The sequence below is a fragment of the Pteropus vampyrus genome, unplaced genomic scaffold (assembly GCF_000151845.1).
Source record: "Pteropus vampyrus isolate Shadow unplaced genomic scaffold, Pvam_2.0 Scaffold92, whole genome shotgun sequence".
In the NCBI taxonomy this organism is placed as follows: Eukaryota; Metazoa; Chordata; class Mammalia; order Chiroptera; family Pteropodidae; genus Pteropus; species Pteropus vampyrus.
This window is the reverse complement of record NW_011888873.1, coordinates 2,121,040-2,138,250: the sequence shown is the minus strand read 5'-3', so window position 1 is coordinate 2,138,250 and position 17,211 is coordinate 2,121,040. Positions and strand designations below refer to the sequence as shown.

At 43.6% G+C, this 17,211-nt stretch overlaps 1 protein-coding gene and 1 long non-coding RNA gene across 3 annotated transcripts in view; one reads left to right on the top strand and one right to left on the bottom strand.

Annotated features, from left to right (window-relative positions):
* The window catches only part of ACSL1 (acyl-CoA synthetase long chain family member 1), a 64,855-nt gene extending 52,045 nt beyond the window's left edge, over positions 1-12,810 (bottom strand). Inside the window, exon 1 of one of the 2 annotated variants that reach the window (XM_011364016.2) lies at positions 12,644-12,810. The gene's annotated coding sequence lies outside the window, so the exon portion shown is untranslated. The remainder of the gene's footprint in view (positions 1-12,643) is intronic. The other variant, XM_011364017.2, reaches the window with a different exon arrangement.
* Positions 12,811-12,945: 135 nt separating this feature from the next.
* LOC111742365 lies at positions 12,946-13,721 on the top strand. Its single transcript, XR_002781285.1, has 2 exons — positions 12,946-13,072; positions 13,309-13,721. It is a non-coding gene; the product is annotated as an uncharacterized LOC111742365 (long non-coding RNA).
* The last annotated feature ends 3,490 nt before the right edge of the window (positions 13,722-17,211 follow it).

Genomic DNA, 17,211 nt, shown 5'->3' with positions numbered 1-17,211 from the left:
TTCATTACTTTTTTGTTATAATAATTCTCTTATTATTATTTAAGCTTATAATGCCCTGTTCTTAGTAAGGGTTGCACTCCTCTGCTTCTATTTGCCCGATAGTCACTTTACTCCTAATTATGCATTTTTTTTTTGTCATTTTATTTTAGGTGAACTGACTCTTTTCAGTATTTCCTGTAGTGCAGGCCTCATAGTGGAGAATTCCCCAAATTTTTGTATGTCTGAAAAAGTCTTAATTTCGCCTTCATATCTAAAGGAGGGCTTAGCTGGATACATTATTCTAGGCTGGTAGTTCTTTTTTCATTTAGTAGTTTAAATATTTGATTCTACTCCTTTCTGGCCTGTAAGGTTTGCGCAGAGAAGTCCGAAGATAATCTAATGGGTTTACCTTTATAAATTATCGTTTTTTTCTCCCTGGCTGCCTTGAGAATTCTGTCTTTATCACTGATTTTTGAAAATTTTAATACAATGTGTCTTGGTGAAGGCCTTTTGGGGTTGAGATAATTGGGTGTTCTGTTGACTTCTTGAATTCCAAGCTCCAGCTCATTCCTTAGATTTGGGAAATTCTCATCAACTATTTGTCTGAAAATGCTTTGTAATCCCTGCTCCTTTTCCTCCCCTTCGAGAATGCCCATTATTCTTATGTTTCCTCTCCTGATGGTATCAGCTAGTTCTTGAATTTCTCCTTCATTATTTTTCATTCTTCAGTTTCTCTCTTCTTCCTTCTGATTTATTTCTAGATTTCTGTCTTCGCTATCACTGATCCTTTCCTCCATTTGGTCGACTCTATTTCCCAAGCTTTCTATTTCATTTTTCAACTCTTGCAGTGTGTTCTTCATCTCCAGAAGTTCTATTTGGTTCTTTTTGAGGGTTTCAATCTCCTTGCTCTGCTCATCTAGTTGGTTTTTTTTTAATTCCTGAAATTGTTGATTTGAGTTGTTTTGGATCTCACTGAGTTTTTTCAGAAGTATCATCCTGAATTCTCTGTCATTTAAGTCACATGTTTCTATGTCTGTAAGCTTATTTTCCGGAGATTTTTCTCTTTCTGAGATGCCTTATCATCTTGGTTGTTCATGGAGTTTAATGGACTACTTCTCCGCCTGGGCATTAATGGAAGTGTATTCTGCTGTTTTTCCAGAAAGACTTATTATATGAAGGTCTCTCTTTAGCCTGTTCCAAAGAAGGCGCTTTCCTTTCGGTTTCCAGTAGGTGGCGTCTAAGCCTCTTAGATCCATGCTCTATATAAAGTCTTAATAACGCTTTTTTATTTTCTTGTAGATATTTCATCATGCTCGCTACCCTCAGTTTCAGTCCCTGTCAGTGTCAGCGACAGTCTCGGCAGCTTTGCTCAGATTCTCCTTGGGTTCCGCGGTGATCAGTCTCAGAGGGTATGGGAGGAGGGGCCCTTTGGGTTGCGGGATGGGAGCTGTGGCTCAGCCTCGGTTGCGCAACTGTGGCTAGCAAAAATCAGCTGTTGTTCCTTGCAGTCCCGCCCTGCTTCTCTGCTTTCTGCCCTGATGACTGGGCCCTGCAGCCAGACGGCCACGGGAGCTCACAGCTTTTCCAGGCAGGAATGTTCAGGGAACTCGCTGCAGGAACTCGCCGCTCTGTCTCCCCTCCGCCTCCTCCTGAGGAGCTCTGGTGGCTGCGAGAGGCAGCTTCCTTATTACTCCCAGTCCACTGTCCGACACCCAGAGTTCTGACCTGTGATAGCTCTTATGTGCAGATCCCCAAAGCCAGAAGTGCCCAGTCCTTCCTCCGAATTCCAGGAATACTTTAGCCCTCATGTGGCCCTCAGCGCCGCCTAGTTCATACTCATGGTGAGCGTATGCTTCTCTTATGTGGATGTCTCTCTCTTTTCCAGGCCAGGGCCCGTTCCTATCTGTCTTCATATGCCCTTGGTGCTTAACGTTGGGCTTTGCCCAGAACAGGTGCTTCATAAACACTTACTGAGTCATGGATGACCCTCTGTGATTATGACCTATTCTCTACTATAAGCCGCAGGAGGATATATTTATAGAACAGGGATTCTACAAAGAGAAAGGGGTATTCAAAGCATTTCCCAACTTCAGTGTTTTCCTCTATATCCCACAGAGCTGCTCTGGGTCGGTGTTGGAAGGGACTAAGAAGCATTTCCCAGGTGACACAGAGGAAAAAAAGGTTGCAAGCTACTGATTTAAAGGCTACATAAAAAATATTCTCCTGCCCCTCTTCCCATGATGTTTTATGTCTCTCAGACTGTTTCATTTAAGTATAATGCCACCCAAGGTCATCTAAGGCCAAGGGTCCTCTCTTCTCCTTAGAAGACATTTAGACATACATTTAGACCTATGACTGTGGATTAGTTTAAAAGCCAAGCTTGCCCACAGGGAAAGGAAAAAAGGAACAAGTATCTTTCTAAAGTAGAACTGCAAATGCCAGAAGAAGGGCTCAAGTCCAGAGCCTGACACCAGAGCCTGACACCAGAGCCAGCCACCAACTTCTACAAGTGAGTTTTCCACAGCAGAAAAGAGAACCAACCATCCAAACCAGAGAAACAGCCCAGGAGCACAGGGCAGGACTGTATGTAGCAAGAAGCCTCAGACATGCTGAGAGCTGGTGGGTAGTCATCTGAGATGTCAGGAATGCTGGAAACAGGTCCTGCCCAACATTCTCCAGAGCAAACAAAATCCAACCATATAGCTCTCTTCCCTTCTCTCTTCAACACAGATAGAAGACCTGTCATGTACACCCAGTTGGGAAGCTGATAATTATAGTGAGGACATGCCTAATGAAGATAACCGGGTCATGTAAAAGCCTCTGTGTGGGATGGCAAGGTTAAATTTCACTGGTACGGATTTAAGAGGAAAAGTTTCCATTCAAAAAAATTCCTAAGATAAGCAAGATTTTTCCATTGGTTCTTAAACACAGATTTAATACCGTTAAGCAATTTCTGTATATAGGTCATACTAAGAGCTAGATAAGGGAGCAGGTTTGGACAAAAGAGACAGCCTCAGTCAGTCAACTCTGCATCAGCTGTTTGTTAGGCTGACCCAGCCCTTTGGCAAGAAGCAAGACAGAAGACGTTTCTGTAGGTTAAGCTGCCCCGTAATCACCTGGATCTACTAAAGTATGTTATTTAAGTTGACATGCAGCACAATAAGAGTCCTAATTACATCTGTAGGACTGTACATTAAAGAACATGACACCATGGTCTGGGTGTTGAGCAACATGAGTAAAACTTGTTATGATACCAGCTAGAAAAGAAAAGAAAATTCCTGTTGCCACCAAAATAATACAGAAGAACAGACTGCTCACCTTCCCAGACTGCGAGGAACCACAAAGTCAACCCTGAAGCAAGAGGATCTACCGAGAGAACCTTACAGGAAAAGAGACAAATGTCTTTTCACAAAGACCTAGCTAAGCGGGACTCTTTTCCCTTGACGGCCTCAAGATGGGGAGTAAAGGTCCATTTGTTTTAGAGACTGCACACAGAGAAGTTACCTTAGTCCTGGGGTACTCTCAGATGCTTTGTCCAAAGTTAGTAACTTCCAGTAGAGAATACAGGAGACAAAGCAGAAGGATGGAAGGAATACTAGATGCATATGCAAAAAGCTCACAGTCTAGGTACTGACTGTGCCCCCAATGAGCTACAAAATCTTGAGCCAAAATCTCCGCTGCTGCCTGTGTGGTACTCAGGGGGATAAAGAAAGGAGTGGGAACTGGGGAAAGCTACGTCCCCTCCCCTCATCACACATGGAGCATCTCCAAGATGATGCTAGAGAAGGCAAAAGATGGCCACACAATCCTGGCATCCAGGACTAAGTAAGAAGTTCTCCCCCATACCCAGAACCTCCAGATGACAGCAGGAATATAAAGAAAACATATAAAGTAAGTTGATAGTTAAAAATCATCAATTGTATGTGGTGGGCACATAATATTTGTTTTATGATTTAATTATTCTTCGTATTTTGTTGTGTTTTTTTAAATTTCTCAAGATAAAAAAGATATAACTACGTCAGTTCTTTTCCTCTGGTATTTATGTATTTCCCACCCGCTCTAGAAAGGGCTTAGTAAGGTGGCAGCCTCTCCTGGGGGCAGAATGGCAGATGAGGAATCAGCCTCCCCAAGAAAGCACCTATCTGAGCTCTCCCCATCTGCCCTGTTTGGGGCCCAGCACAGCCACTGACCAGCTCTGTGGGCAACTTCTATTTAAGGGTCCCACTGCAAAGAAACAAAAATCCTCTGAAAACTGCGGGGGGTGGTGGGGCGAAAAACAACTCTTCCTGGTCTCTTGCAAGCAGGCAATCAGTATGTGGAAATAGCACTTGCGGTGTTTTCTCTGCCTTTAATGACTTTAGGATATCAATGAGGACAAAGACACCTGTAAGAGCTGAACAAACTGTACAGACATTGTGGGAGCTGTGAAAAAGGTAAGTGGAGGGCCTGGAGGACCACGCATCCAGAGGAGAGAGAAAGCTCTTTGTATAGGCTGCATCGTGGAGGGAGGGCTGTCCAGACAGCCCGTGGACAAAGGCCACATGGGAATAGGCAGGGACAGGTGGGATTCAGGGAGCAAGGAGGAAGCCACAGGGTAGGCGGGTTAGGAACAACAGTGTCCTAAACCAGAGGCCATGGACACCCTGCTTCTCCCCCAGGAGAGTATCCCATCAACAGGCTAAGAAGCAGCTGCAGGAGGCTGGACCCACAGAGCCATGTGTAGTTTATGGAGCCCCTGGGTCCCTGCCAGGGTGAGGTCTGGTGCGGGAGACAGAGAAAAGACCCAATCCTTAAGACTTGCAGAGGTCGCCAAGAGCAAATATCAGTGACCTGGGTAAAATGGCTGAAGGGACACAAGATCGGGTAGAATTACTTACACCTCTTAAAATAGATCAAGGTTCAAGAGGGCCTGATAAACTAGAAAAATGGCTTAGCAGAACAGGGTAACTGGCAGGGTACAAAGACAGATCCGTACCGAGGAAGAGGATGCTAGCTACTCACAGTTTGGGAGAAATCCACTTTAGAGTGTTTACAGATTTCAGCAGGGAACTGCTGTGACCCCAAAAAGTAGAGACAAATGGAACCTATATAACATTCTTAGGCTGTGCAGTTTCTCAAGACCTAACAGAACCTTTAAAGAGCATTAGACCCAGCTCTGACCTCTAAATTTTGTCAGTTCCACCTAAGACCTTGGTGTTGTTGGAAGAAGAAACACAAGAAATAGAGGAAAGGTTAACCAGGATTTAGCTCATTGTATGAGGCAGATTAAGGGAGGTATTTGATGACAACCACAGGACAGGAGCTAGAATTACACTGAGAGTTCAGGTAAATGTAAGAGGTGGTGACTACAGGGAAGCTAGAAACAAAACAAATGTAATGAGCGGCAGAAAATTATAGAATAATGAGCCAGTGTTTAAAAGAGGGAAAAAAAGAAAAAGAAATTGTCTTGTCTGGCCGTTACTTACTTGGGTGACACTAGTTTTGGGTCTCTATTTTTCTTTATGTGTTGTTAAAAATTTTTATTATGAAAATTTTCAAATCTATTCAAAAGTAGACAGAATAGTATAATAAGTCACCATGTACCCCAAACCTCAGCTTCAGCATCAATAATAATTAACATCTTGCTAATATTGTTTCATTTTATACTCATTTTTTAAAAATAATTTAAAGCAAATCCTAAACATCCTATCATTCAGGTGACACTTCTGAGGCCCATTCAGCTCTATGATCCTACAGCTTTGAGAATTTATTTGCACAGAGTAAAACTGACTGGTACACATACTGTGTCCTGCCAACTAGCTATAGGTTTAAACGAAGAAAGCCAACTTAAATGTTGACTTAAAGTGGCCAACCCAGTATAATACTTAATTGTCATGCAAGAAAAAGATCCATATAATCAAACTGTAAATATCTGAGTGCCCACTCTATTTAAGCACTGCTCTAGCCTCAGGGGACACAGTAGTGGATACTACAGGGGAAAAGAACCAAGTCCTGTCCTACCTACTGAGGTTTCTACATTGTCACATTTGGGTCCAAAAGCAAAAGATACTCTGGATTTAACCCGACTCTCCTGAAGTCAGAAACCAGTTTGACATGAATCATAGTCTAGTTTCTCATAAAACAGTTTCTATTCCCTTAATTGACAAACTGAGGTTTCTTGTCACACTGCTGGTAGAGATTCCCTAAACTTTTGGCAATACATCAAAAATAATAAATGCATCCTTAATAAGTGCATTTATATATAAACTATGTACATATATTTTCTGAACATTATAAAACACACATATGTGAATTTTAGAAGAAAGCTAAAAAACAAAGATTAACAAATATATCCACCCTGCACCCTAACAGTCTATCCCCATCCGCCATGGGGCATGCACACCCCATTCTGGAGACTCCCCCCCTCAACCTCCTGAGCTGTACCTGCAACCTCTGTGGTCACCTGCGCAGCTAAAGTCTCCAGCAGTTCCCAAGTATGAGCAGTAATAAATAAAACTGCTAACTGGAGCACCCCGAAAAGCTTGCCATACCTAGGAGGCAGAGTAACGGTACCTTCCAAAGCCTACAAAGACACTTTCCTTCTGGGAGGGAGAAAAAGATATTCAATATCACCCCATGATGAAGAGAAGTGTGCTAGAGAGGGTAGGACATTGCCAGTGACTATCACCTAGCCAAGTGTGAGAAGCCAAGTGGCCTGGGTCAGCTGTTCTGGAGGAAGGAGAATCAAGGCCCTGGCTAAGGGGCTGGCCTCATCTGAGGAAGTCTGTCCTAGGGACCCCACGCTCCAGCCCCTGCCTCCAGAGTCAAGGATCTTCAGCTTGCCTGAACTCTAGAGAGGTCCTGGCATCAGTGGCCTCTCATGTCAGGAGAGAAAACAGAGACTGGCACTGTCTTCAGAGTCTAGCTCGGCCACACCTTTCTGGATCTTGGTTCCATGTTTGTGAGGTGGCTAGTGAGTCTGCTCACCAGGCGATGACCCTGCCAGCTCACCCGGGATACCTCAGAAGCTTGCCTGAGGCACAATGTGGGTAACTGTCCTATAGAAGGAGCAAACAGCTGTTTGACCATTTCACTTGTTGCACAGAAAACAAAGTATGATTTTAGGTAGGATTATTAGGTAAAGGAGGACTATAGTACAATTATGTAAGATGTATCAAAAATTTGACCCTCTTCTCCTTCCCTCCCACATCCCGCAAAGCCCACAGTACCTACTGCTCAAACATAACTGAAAGAGACACCTCAGAAGAACTCCAAAACACAAAGCGTTAGCCCAATGAAAGCACAGGCTTTGATCCAGAAAGCTAAGCTTTGCGCAGCATAATTTACAAACCTGGAACATTTAAATGTATATTTTTGTCAGTGACCCTTCTATGGGACATTGACCAACTGTTTGTCTCCTAGTCTCAATCAACCATCAGATAATATTAAGTGCTCCCTAGCATTAAGGCTCTATGTTAAATGCTGCTGAAAACACAGAAAACCATGACTAGGTCCCCTCCTAGACATGACTAGGACTAACACAGAGCTTAGAGTATGGCTGGGGTGTCTAATTGGGATAAGACATGCGCACATGAAAAGGCAAATGAAGGATGGAGTGAGGGGTGCCATTCAAAATACTGAATAACCAGTATAGCCAGGCACCAACCAAAGGGAAAAGAAGCAAGCTGATGCTCCAGAATGGGGTTCAGCAGATCCTCTGCTAGCCAGGCATTAACTCCCCTGTTTCTGAATTAGGGCTGAGGCCTATTTTCTAACCTGTATGGGAGTATCTCAACATGTTAACCACCAGTGTGGTTGCTGGTGCATCCCAGCTGAATGTCAGCCTCGGGATCCAGTGAGTGATTTGGAGTCTGAGGACAGTGAGTAGCTCCAGGAAAGTACCTCTGAGGAGCTGGGTCATGAAGGATGAGGAAGGGATGTGTCCTGGCTGGAGGAGAACACAGGTGCTGTATCCTGGGCTAAGGCATCCCATCTCTTGCTCTACAGTTACTGCATGCATCAGTCAAGTAAGTGAGTTAGGTTATTCCAGTGCTTGGGGAGCCTGGGGGCTGTTCTGACGTGCCTCAGAGGTTGAGGAAGTAACTGTATCTGTGTGATCTGGGATTCCCACCCCACTACCTTCTTCAACCATAGCAGCCCTGCTCATATTTATTTTATATATTGGGTTATGAGTTAAATTATACTGGGAAAAAGAAACCATAACCACTAGGCAATACCATTGTGCTTTCAAACCCTAGAAATTCACAATTCTATTCTCTTCTCTACTGAAAGTTTTCAACATAATCTAGAATATGTTGAGAAGGTATTTCTGGTATTTAAAAAAAAACAAAAACAAAAAAAACAAGATACACAGCAGAAAGCAAACCTATGTGCCATGGTAAAGCCAATGTCCCAGTTAAGAGAGCAATACTCTGCCATCCTTGCTAAGCCTGGGTCCCTGTCCCCACTCCATATGCTCTCTTCTTTAGTTAATTATGCATCTGGACTGTTTTCCAGTCTTACAAGACCACCTTCCAGGGCAGGCAAAGCCTTTTACTCTTTAATTCTCTAGAAAGTGATAGCTGTGTAGCAGGCTATCTTATCACTCACTGAACCAAGCTGAATCAAAAATTTGTTGTGGTAGTCCAAGACAGCGTGTAAATGAGACAGGGGAAAATCGAGGAGCAAGGACAACGAAGAAGAACCAGCTCTGCTCTCAGTCTTACCACCAGTTGGACAACCTGGAAGAGCCGAACGACCAGGAGCTACAGCCCTGAAGCTAGACTGCATTAGTTCAAATCCCGGATTGGGTGACAATCTCTGCACCTGTTCTTTTATCTTTTGTAAAATATAGATACTCACAGGACCTACCTTACAGTATTGTTGGGGACATTCCCTGAGTTAACACATCTGAAGCACTGAGAATAGTGCCTTATACTATTAGCTGTTACCATCGCCTATCGCCTCCTAAGCCTGCCCAAGTTCGGCCTGTGACCACCACATCAGTGAGCTGACACCACTTTGCTTTGCAGTTGACAGCTGAGCCTTGAGGGAGCAACTAATTCCTATAGCACCTTTCCTTTTCTGGTTAATAAAGAATGAACCAGATTCAGGGCATTTTGGCCTTATGTATTAGGAACATCTCTCCTTCGACAAATCTGAAGAGAGAGTGACAATTTCCAGAGCAGCCAAAACTGCGAATGGACAGATAACATATTCATCAGAAATCCCTCAAAGAATGAGGAAATAGTATAAAAAGCAATCCACATTTTCTATTTTGATGCCCTTCTTTCTACTTACCTTTCCGAATCGTGAAGTCCTTATTTGAACAGCTTTTGACTAGAACGTTAGAACCATTAAAACTATTCATTAAAATAATTTTCGAATAACTGGCAATTTCAACAGCTTTAAAGCAGAATATGCTCTAATTTCTATAAAACATATATTAAACATAAACAAAATGTTCACAATATAATTTAGGTGATTAAAATTACCAAAATTTTATCTCCAATTAAAAATATGTTTAAATTTCTTTAGAGAAACAAAAAGGAAATACACAAAAATGTTAATAGTATCACTCTCTTGAGTAATATTTTCTATTTTTTATAGTTTGCAAATTTTCTATAAGTACAGTCCTATAACATAAAAAGTATATGATATAAAATTACAATATAAAATTATATATTATATATAATTTTTCTGAGGTAAATGATTTTGATTTAGATATTAGAGAGCTTTCAAATTTTTATTTAAAACTTTGATGACCGGCAACTAATTCACAAAGAGACTTAGCCCATATACCTATACCAGCCACCAGTTTTGAAATCTTTTATTTTGGAGATAAGGCATTTGCCTCCAGCCAAATGTATTCTGAGGCAGGCAGCACAGGGGAGCAGAGTCCTCACCTCCACCTAAGTTTTTGACCCAAGAATGTGTCATCCCTCCAAGCCAGCCATGTTTCAAGGAAGGCTCCATCATATTTCATCCTGTCTTCTTAACTTTACAAAGGTTACAACTAACTGAATACAGTGCTGTCTCCAACACATGCAAGAACTTTTAAATGTCAGGTTCTAAAAAGAAAAATGACCATAACTCAGATTACATGATAGTTTTTGCTTGTCACTGTGGTATAGGCAATTGTTTCAAATTAGGTGTTCCCTTGGGCTTATACAAACGAGAATTTCTTATGAGTTGGCATTCAGCATTTTAGGTAAGGAACTGTAGATACAATGACAACTACAGAGTTGTGGCTAAAAGCACCGGTAAAATTGCCTCTACTTTCTAGTTCATAAAGTCCAGCTATGACTTCGGGGCCTGTATTTCTTTAAAAGCTCTCGGAAGTCCCTTTAAGTATGAGAATGTTGAAACTCACACTCAACTACGGGTAGCTTCAGATCAGCTCTGTTCACCGAGAGTCAGTCTCTAGGCCTGACTGTCAAAGTGACCTTTACGTGTCTGACCACGGGTTGGACTATAAGATTCAATAAAAACTCTGGCACCTTCACTTTATCTCCTGACTGACCTTGGCCTGTCAGAGAGTATGGCTTGAAGTGGCCTTAGGATACCAACAGTTTTGAGCTGCCTTAAAGGAAGTTCTTCTAACCCATGGCATCATCCAAATAATATTGTTCTTAAAACGTTATTAGTGGACTTTAATTTAACAGAATTTGGTTACAAGAGACAGTAAATGCAAAAGAATAATAGACATATGTTTTAAGTGGAAAACTTGCATAATAAATTCAGCAACTGACCTTAAAAATTATCTATTTCTCTAAGGTTATCATCAACATCTAGAAATTACTACTATTCTTTTAGTCTTGCACTTTCCAGAATAATAAAACTGAAGGGAAAGAGGAAAAATTCCCAGTTATAATGGCAAGACAATCTGATCTTTCCCCCGCCCCTCCCCAAACACACAATCATCTTCCACAAGACAGCTACATCACAATGAAAGATGTAGCAAGACCTGGACCATCTTGCTACAGGCCGGTATACTTTCAGTTATTCCAAACTACATCCCAAAGCGGACACAGCTATGAAAACTCTATCTGTATGGTATAAATAGATATCTGTCCCTAACTGCATTTGTCACAACTATCTATCTCTTAAATGCCAAAAACTAAAAAGCCAAGAGATTTCTCTTTAGTCAGGCTGCCTGTAATAATAATAAAAATACTGCCAAAATATGCATAACAGAGACAGGAAGGAAATATATCAAAGTACTTATAATAGTGGGAGAAGGGTGATTTTTTAAGAAAAAAGTCTTCTCTATAGTACATGCAGAAAATAAAGGTCTATTGTATATGGTCTATAAGATGTCTATATTATTTTAAGGGCGGGAGGGAGGTGTGAGGTGTGCTTTCAAGGATTTTCTTTTTCTAGTCTAGAATTTTAGCTCCTAAAGGACTTTAGTGCAGTCTTTTCACAAATGAGTAGTCAAGTTTCAGGCTAGGAAAGGATTCTCCCAGTTGAATCAGGACAAGGAATAACAAGATGGACAAAAAGCAAGGGTTCATTTAAAAGTTCCATCTTCTCAAGACCACGCAACATAGACTGTTAACCTTAAACTTTAAGCCAGTCTAATCTGCCACCATCTGACAATGCAGAATCAACCAGAAGTTTTTGCCTGACTTTTTGTTTGTGTTAAGCAATAACTGTTTACATTAGGATAATCACAGGTGAAATCTGTGTCAAAAACTGATATATAACCAGCTTCTCTCATACTAAGCAGAAGTCGATAAATAAAAGTAAGGGTATTGACAGTGGGGGCACTTTGGATACTGCTGCACTCCCAAAAAGCTTAACTTAAAAGTCTTAACTGTAAAAGACAAGTGGAGTTTTATAATGGTCTTAATCAAGCGCCATAACCTTGAAAGTGGGTAGGGTGGGAGGGGGTTCGCAATTATAACGTACACAATTAGGCCAGAACACCTGTCTCTAGGTTCTAGTCCACGCAATCAAGCAAGTCATCTACCACTGCTCTCCCTCTACGCTGCTAGGTGATAGATATCATCTTTGCTTGTTAATTAAAAACATACACACACTCCTTAAATCTATGACTCCATCACGGCTCTGTGCAGCAGCTATGGGCACTCTGGAGACATCGCGAGGATTTCTACATATGGCAACCGGTTTGATGCTGCATTTGACCACGCAGGGGCCACCATCACGCCGAGGCAGGAAGACAATCCAGCTCTGATGCTTCCACGCGCGATCCGAGAGCACCTCAAAATCCCTGCCACGGGAACGGAAGGGATGCCTTTGGTGTAGAGACCACCATCACCGGCCTCGCAGGATCATCTCCTTGCAACTGAAGCTCTGCGGCTCCTCCCGGCCGAGCCAGCGCACAAACGAGGACCCTGACCCAAAGCGCGCGTCACCAGAACCCCGTTGCGCACCAGCCCCGCACCCACGGGACACAGCGGGCGGGCATCCCCGGCTCAGGCACAGGAAGCGGCGGCGGCTCAGCGGCCGGGAGGCCTCCGCTGCCGCGGGAAGGGCAGTCGTAGGGGCAAAGACCGGAAAAGCGGAACGTCCCAGTGAACCGAGGGGCGGTTCACGCGCCTCCGCTGCGGCCACCGCCTGCTGGGGCTCGAGCGGGCTGGGCATCCTCAGCCCGTGCCTCCGCCGAGACCACGGCGCCTCAGCGGGAACACGCGCGGCCCCATGTGGCAGGAGCACTCACCTCCTCGGCTGGCCCGGCCGCTACGCCACCGGCTGTCACCGCAGACCACTGTTTGCCGAGCGCCTGCTCCGGATGCTATTTAAAGGCGCCGCCGTCACCCCTGCGCACTGGCTGCGCCCAGCCTCCGCCGCGGCGGAGCCGGGTGGCTGCCAGTGCGCGTGCCGCGCCCGCCCCGCGCCCCAGACCGCGCCCCAGACCCCGCCCCCAGAGCGCGCCACGCTTCAGGCCCCGCCCCTCTTCAGGCCCCGCCCCGCCTCAGGCCCGGCCCCGCCCCAGCCGCGTGCCCACCTTCCCTTCTGAGCGCGCTCCTGTGAGGCTGGCAGCTGGCTGGCGGCCGGCGGGCGGATACCGGAAGGCAGCCGGGAGAACGCAACTAGAGACTCCTGAATTTCCGTGGGATTTTTGTAACGAATCTGAGGAAGGAAAAGGGTAAATTGTAGTGCTTCAGGTCGGGAACCCCACCAGTCCTGGGGTCTGCGGATCCTCAAAGGCCGGGAGACGCCTTTTTGCACCTTCCACTTTCAAAGGCATGCCCTACTGACTTCTTGGCCAGCAGGGTGTTCTGCATGGAGGGGCCCTGGCGGTTGGAGGGCTTTCCTTTCCTATTTTCTTTGGCACTGACGTGCGCTACCCCTTTTACCCCGATTTCACCACTGTCCCCACAGGGGTTTCATCACAGCTCCTGGTTGAGAAGACTGGTCTGGAATTCTGCAATGCCCTGACATGAAGTGACCCTGGACAAATCAGCCCGTGTATAGTTAGAGCAGAAAGCAGGCTGCACATTGCTAAAGGGCAATTTTCACCGACCAAGTTCTTGGGGCCCTGGCTGTGCGATTTTCAGGAGTTCTGCAACCATGTGATGCCCACTATGGGGCTATCAGAGACCAGTTCAATTTTGGGAGGGCTCATATCCCAAATGTTATTTTTCCTCTTGGTGCCTGAGGCCTGCCAGTATCCTTAACCTCTAATAATGGTGGTCCCAGTTCTTGTGCCCAGCAAGAAGGCTGTTATCTAGTACTGCTTTGAATTTCAGGCATGACAAGAATTACTGTTACAATAAATGCCTCTGATGATGATAGATACTGTTTATTGAAATCCTTCATGCACATTATGTTATTTACTCTTCATCATAATCCTATGAGGTGGGTGCTAATCATCACTCCCTTTTTACAGATGAGGAAACTAAGGCACAGACAAGTTGAATGCTTAATGAGGGCAAAATTACACTTGCAACTCAGGCAACCTGTCTCCAAAGTATGCACATAATAACCACAAAAATATATTTACACAATGGGCCTTCTGTATCTTTGGTTCAGCAGATTCAACCAACTATGGAGTGAAAAAAAATTCAGAAAAAATAGTTATGTTGTTGTTGATGTGCACTGTATAGTTAGGCCTAAGATGGATACATCTGTATTGAACATGTAGAGACCTTTCTTGTCATTATTCACTAAATAAAACAGCACAATAAATACATTTACATTGTATTAGGTATTATCAGTAATCTAGAGATGATTTAAAGTACACAGGAGGATGTACAGAAGTTATATACGAATACCACGTCATTTTATATAAGAGATTTGAGCATTGCAGATTTTGGTATCCTTGGGGGACCTGGAACCAATTCCCCACAGATACTGAGGGATGACTATGCTTACATTCCAGTGAACATATGCTCACTCAAGGCCTCAAGCTTAGTCAAGTTGACTCCACCAAATAATATCGAGAACTTTCCCTGGGCATCTGAACATGGCAGCAGTAATTGTTTCTTCCACAGTGTGCCAGCATCGTGGTACAGTGATGGTTAGGGCAGCCCACACTCCCATGGCCTTTGTAACCGCTCAGTTCTCCTAGATCCTCTTCTAGATCTATACTCTCTAAAAGAAGAAATGGACTCCACTTTCATTTTTATTAGTTTCCACTTGACTAATCCTTGGTTTCTCTGCTAAGGTCTTTCTCCCCGGCCATGATTGCATCATCTTAACCTCTCCTTCCTCTTCTCCAACTTGTTCTTCAGCTCCAGTGCCTCCTCAGGCACTTCCCAAGTTCTTTGGTATATTAGTTAGGACTGCCATTAAAAAGTACCACAAACTGGGTGGCTTAAACAACAGAAATGTATTACCTCACAGTTGCAGAGGCTGGAAGTTCAAAATCAAGGTGTGTGCAGACTTGATTCCTTTTGAAGACTGTGTGGGAAGAATCTGTTCCAGGCCTCTCTCTTTGGTTTGGAGATGGCATCTTCTCTCAACGTCTCCTCAAGTGGTTTTTCCTCTACATGTGTCTGTGTCCAAATTTCTCCTTGTAAGGACACTGTCATGTTGGATTAAGGTTCACCCTAATGACCTCATTTTAACTTGATTATCTCTGTAAAGACTCTATCTCCAAATAACATCACGTTCCGAGGTACTGGGGGTCATGACTTCAACATAAATATTTGGAGGGGAGAGGGACACAATTCAACCCATAACATGAGAGTTGTCACTGGCAGTCACCCCTTATCCCTCCCCACTCCAAGGCATTTTTCTTCTAATCACATACCTTTCCCTGGCTTCTGTCAATGTAGGTGATTTATAGCTCTAGAGTGGGAAAAGTACACAACTAGGGGTTACTATCTGCTCTGACAGAAGCTGCTGTGTGACACTGGGAAGCAACTTCATCCCCTAGAAGCTCAGGTTTCTCCTTTGGAAATAAGAGAGGCTAGACTTAATAATTCTCAAGCCCCTTTAAGCGCTAACACCACCCCCGGACCCCCCAAAACCACATTTATTCTTAATCATTCAAAAATTTTTCACAATTTATAGGGCTGTACTGTGATCATCAGATACCGTGATGGGAGGCAGTACTGCATAGTGGTTAAAAACCAAGGTTTGGGAGCTGGGCAAATCTATATTAAGCCCCATTTCATTCTCTGTAAGACAGAAATAATAGTCTAATAATAATAGACTTATAATCATAATAGCCTTATTATTATTACAGTCTTAATCCTATAAAAACAATCTACCATAGAAGGGTGTTGCATGGAATGACAGCCTCAGCTTTCTCACTAAATGAAGGTTCTGGATTTCATAGCTAGGGATTCCATTTTGTGACTAGGGGATATAGAGGAGTCTTAAACCTCTTTTCTACTTTCTTTTTTTCCAAACAACTCTTTAACCAAGCAAACAAGAGCCAATTGGAGGTTGCAGTGGAGCAAATTTCCTAATGGAGGTTTGAGTCTCTTTTCACATCTATTACACCCATTACATTTTAGCTTGATTAGAATGTTGTGGCTAATTCTGGCTAGATCCAAATCTACATCTGCCTAAAACTAATTGATTCAATCTTCTAAAGAAACTAAACTGAGTCAGAGTCCTTTCTGGGATAAGCTGGCCTTGTCTTAAAAGCTCCCCTTGTGATTGCCAACTGCAAAGCTGTTATTATTATTGAATGAACTTCTACATCTATTGCCTTGAGCATGGGCATATGAAGTATAGCCACATCGATTAATAATGGCCAATGTGCTTTTCATTCCAGACCTTTGTAAGTGGACAGTTAAAGAAAGGGTTGGCATCAGTGGCTGGGTATTTGTCACTCAATCTGTTTTGAGGCTACATTTACAATAGGCATATATCCGTCTCCCCCATGAAACTGTAAGTTCCTGAAAAGGTGCTCCCACAGCTCCTTACAATGTTTCTGGCATAGGACTTGTCACATTCAATTGTGATTACTTGTTTGTGGGAACACACACATACGGAATGTGCCTATTCACATTTATGTTACACAGAGTCCCCTGGCACCATGCTTAGTGGCAGCAGTAAGCACTCTACAAATACCTCTTAAATCAATAAAAACGGCAGTTCGACTCTCTGTTCCTTTTATATTCAGGAAGGCCTGTGGCCTAGAAGTGTAGAGTAAAATTAGATATAATATTTTATTCATTAGTAGCTATTTCTACTCCATTCCTAGAGACTGAGCTCCACTAGTTTTCCTCTCCCTTTCAGATCATGACACAGCTACATCACCATGTGTTCAAGACAGTAGTTAACTGCAGGCTCAGTCCCCATCCCTATGGCCTGACACCCCCACCCCCACCAAGGACTCTCTTATGTGGCAGGCCCACAGCACCCGCCAGTATTTTAAGTTTCTCTCAGTGAGTAGAATGTATCTATAAATACCATGGGGAGTACATGGAACTTGGACCAGGTCATTTGTCACTCCAGGCCCCTGGGGACAGGGCACTGGTAACACCCCTGAACTTGGTAATGTTGAAATTGAGTGGAGCAGCATGCATCCTTCCTCCACTTCTGCTTTCCCCTCTTCCTTCCTCTCCATTGCAACAGGAAAACACCAGCTCAACCCTGCATGTGCCCTCGAGCTCATATCTCAGCCTCTGGAGGCCATGGACCACCTTGAGAATCTGAGGAAAGATATGGATATCTTTCTCATAAACATTTCCCACACCCTTCTAAGGGTTTCCTAGGGTCCCTATATTAAGAGCCTCTGACAGAAGAGAGATTTGGAGTTATAAAAATCTAAGTTCAATGCCTGATTCTGCCTCTTACTAGTAGTGTTTTAATTCTCAATGATTC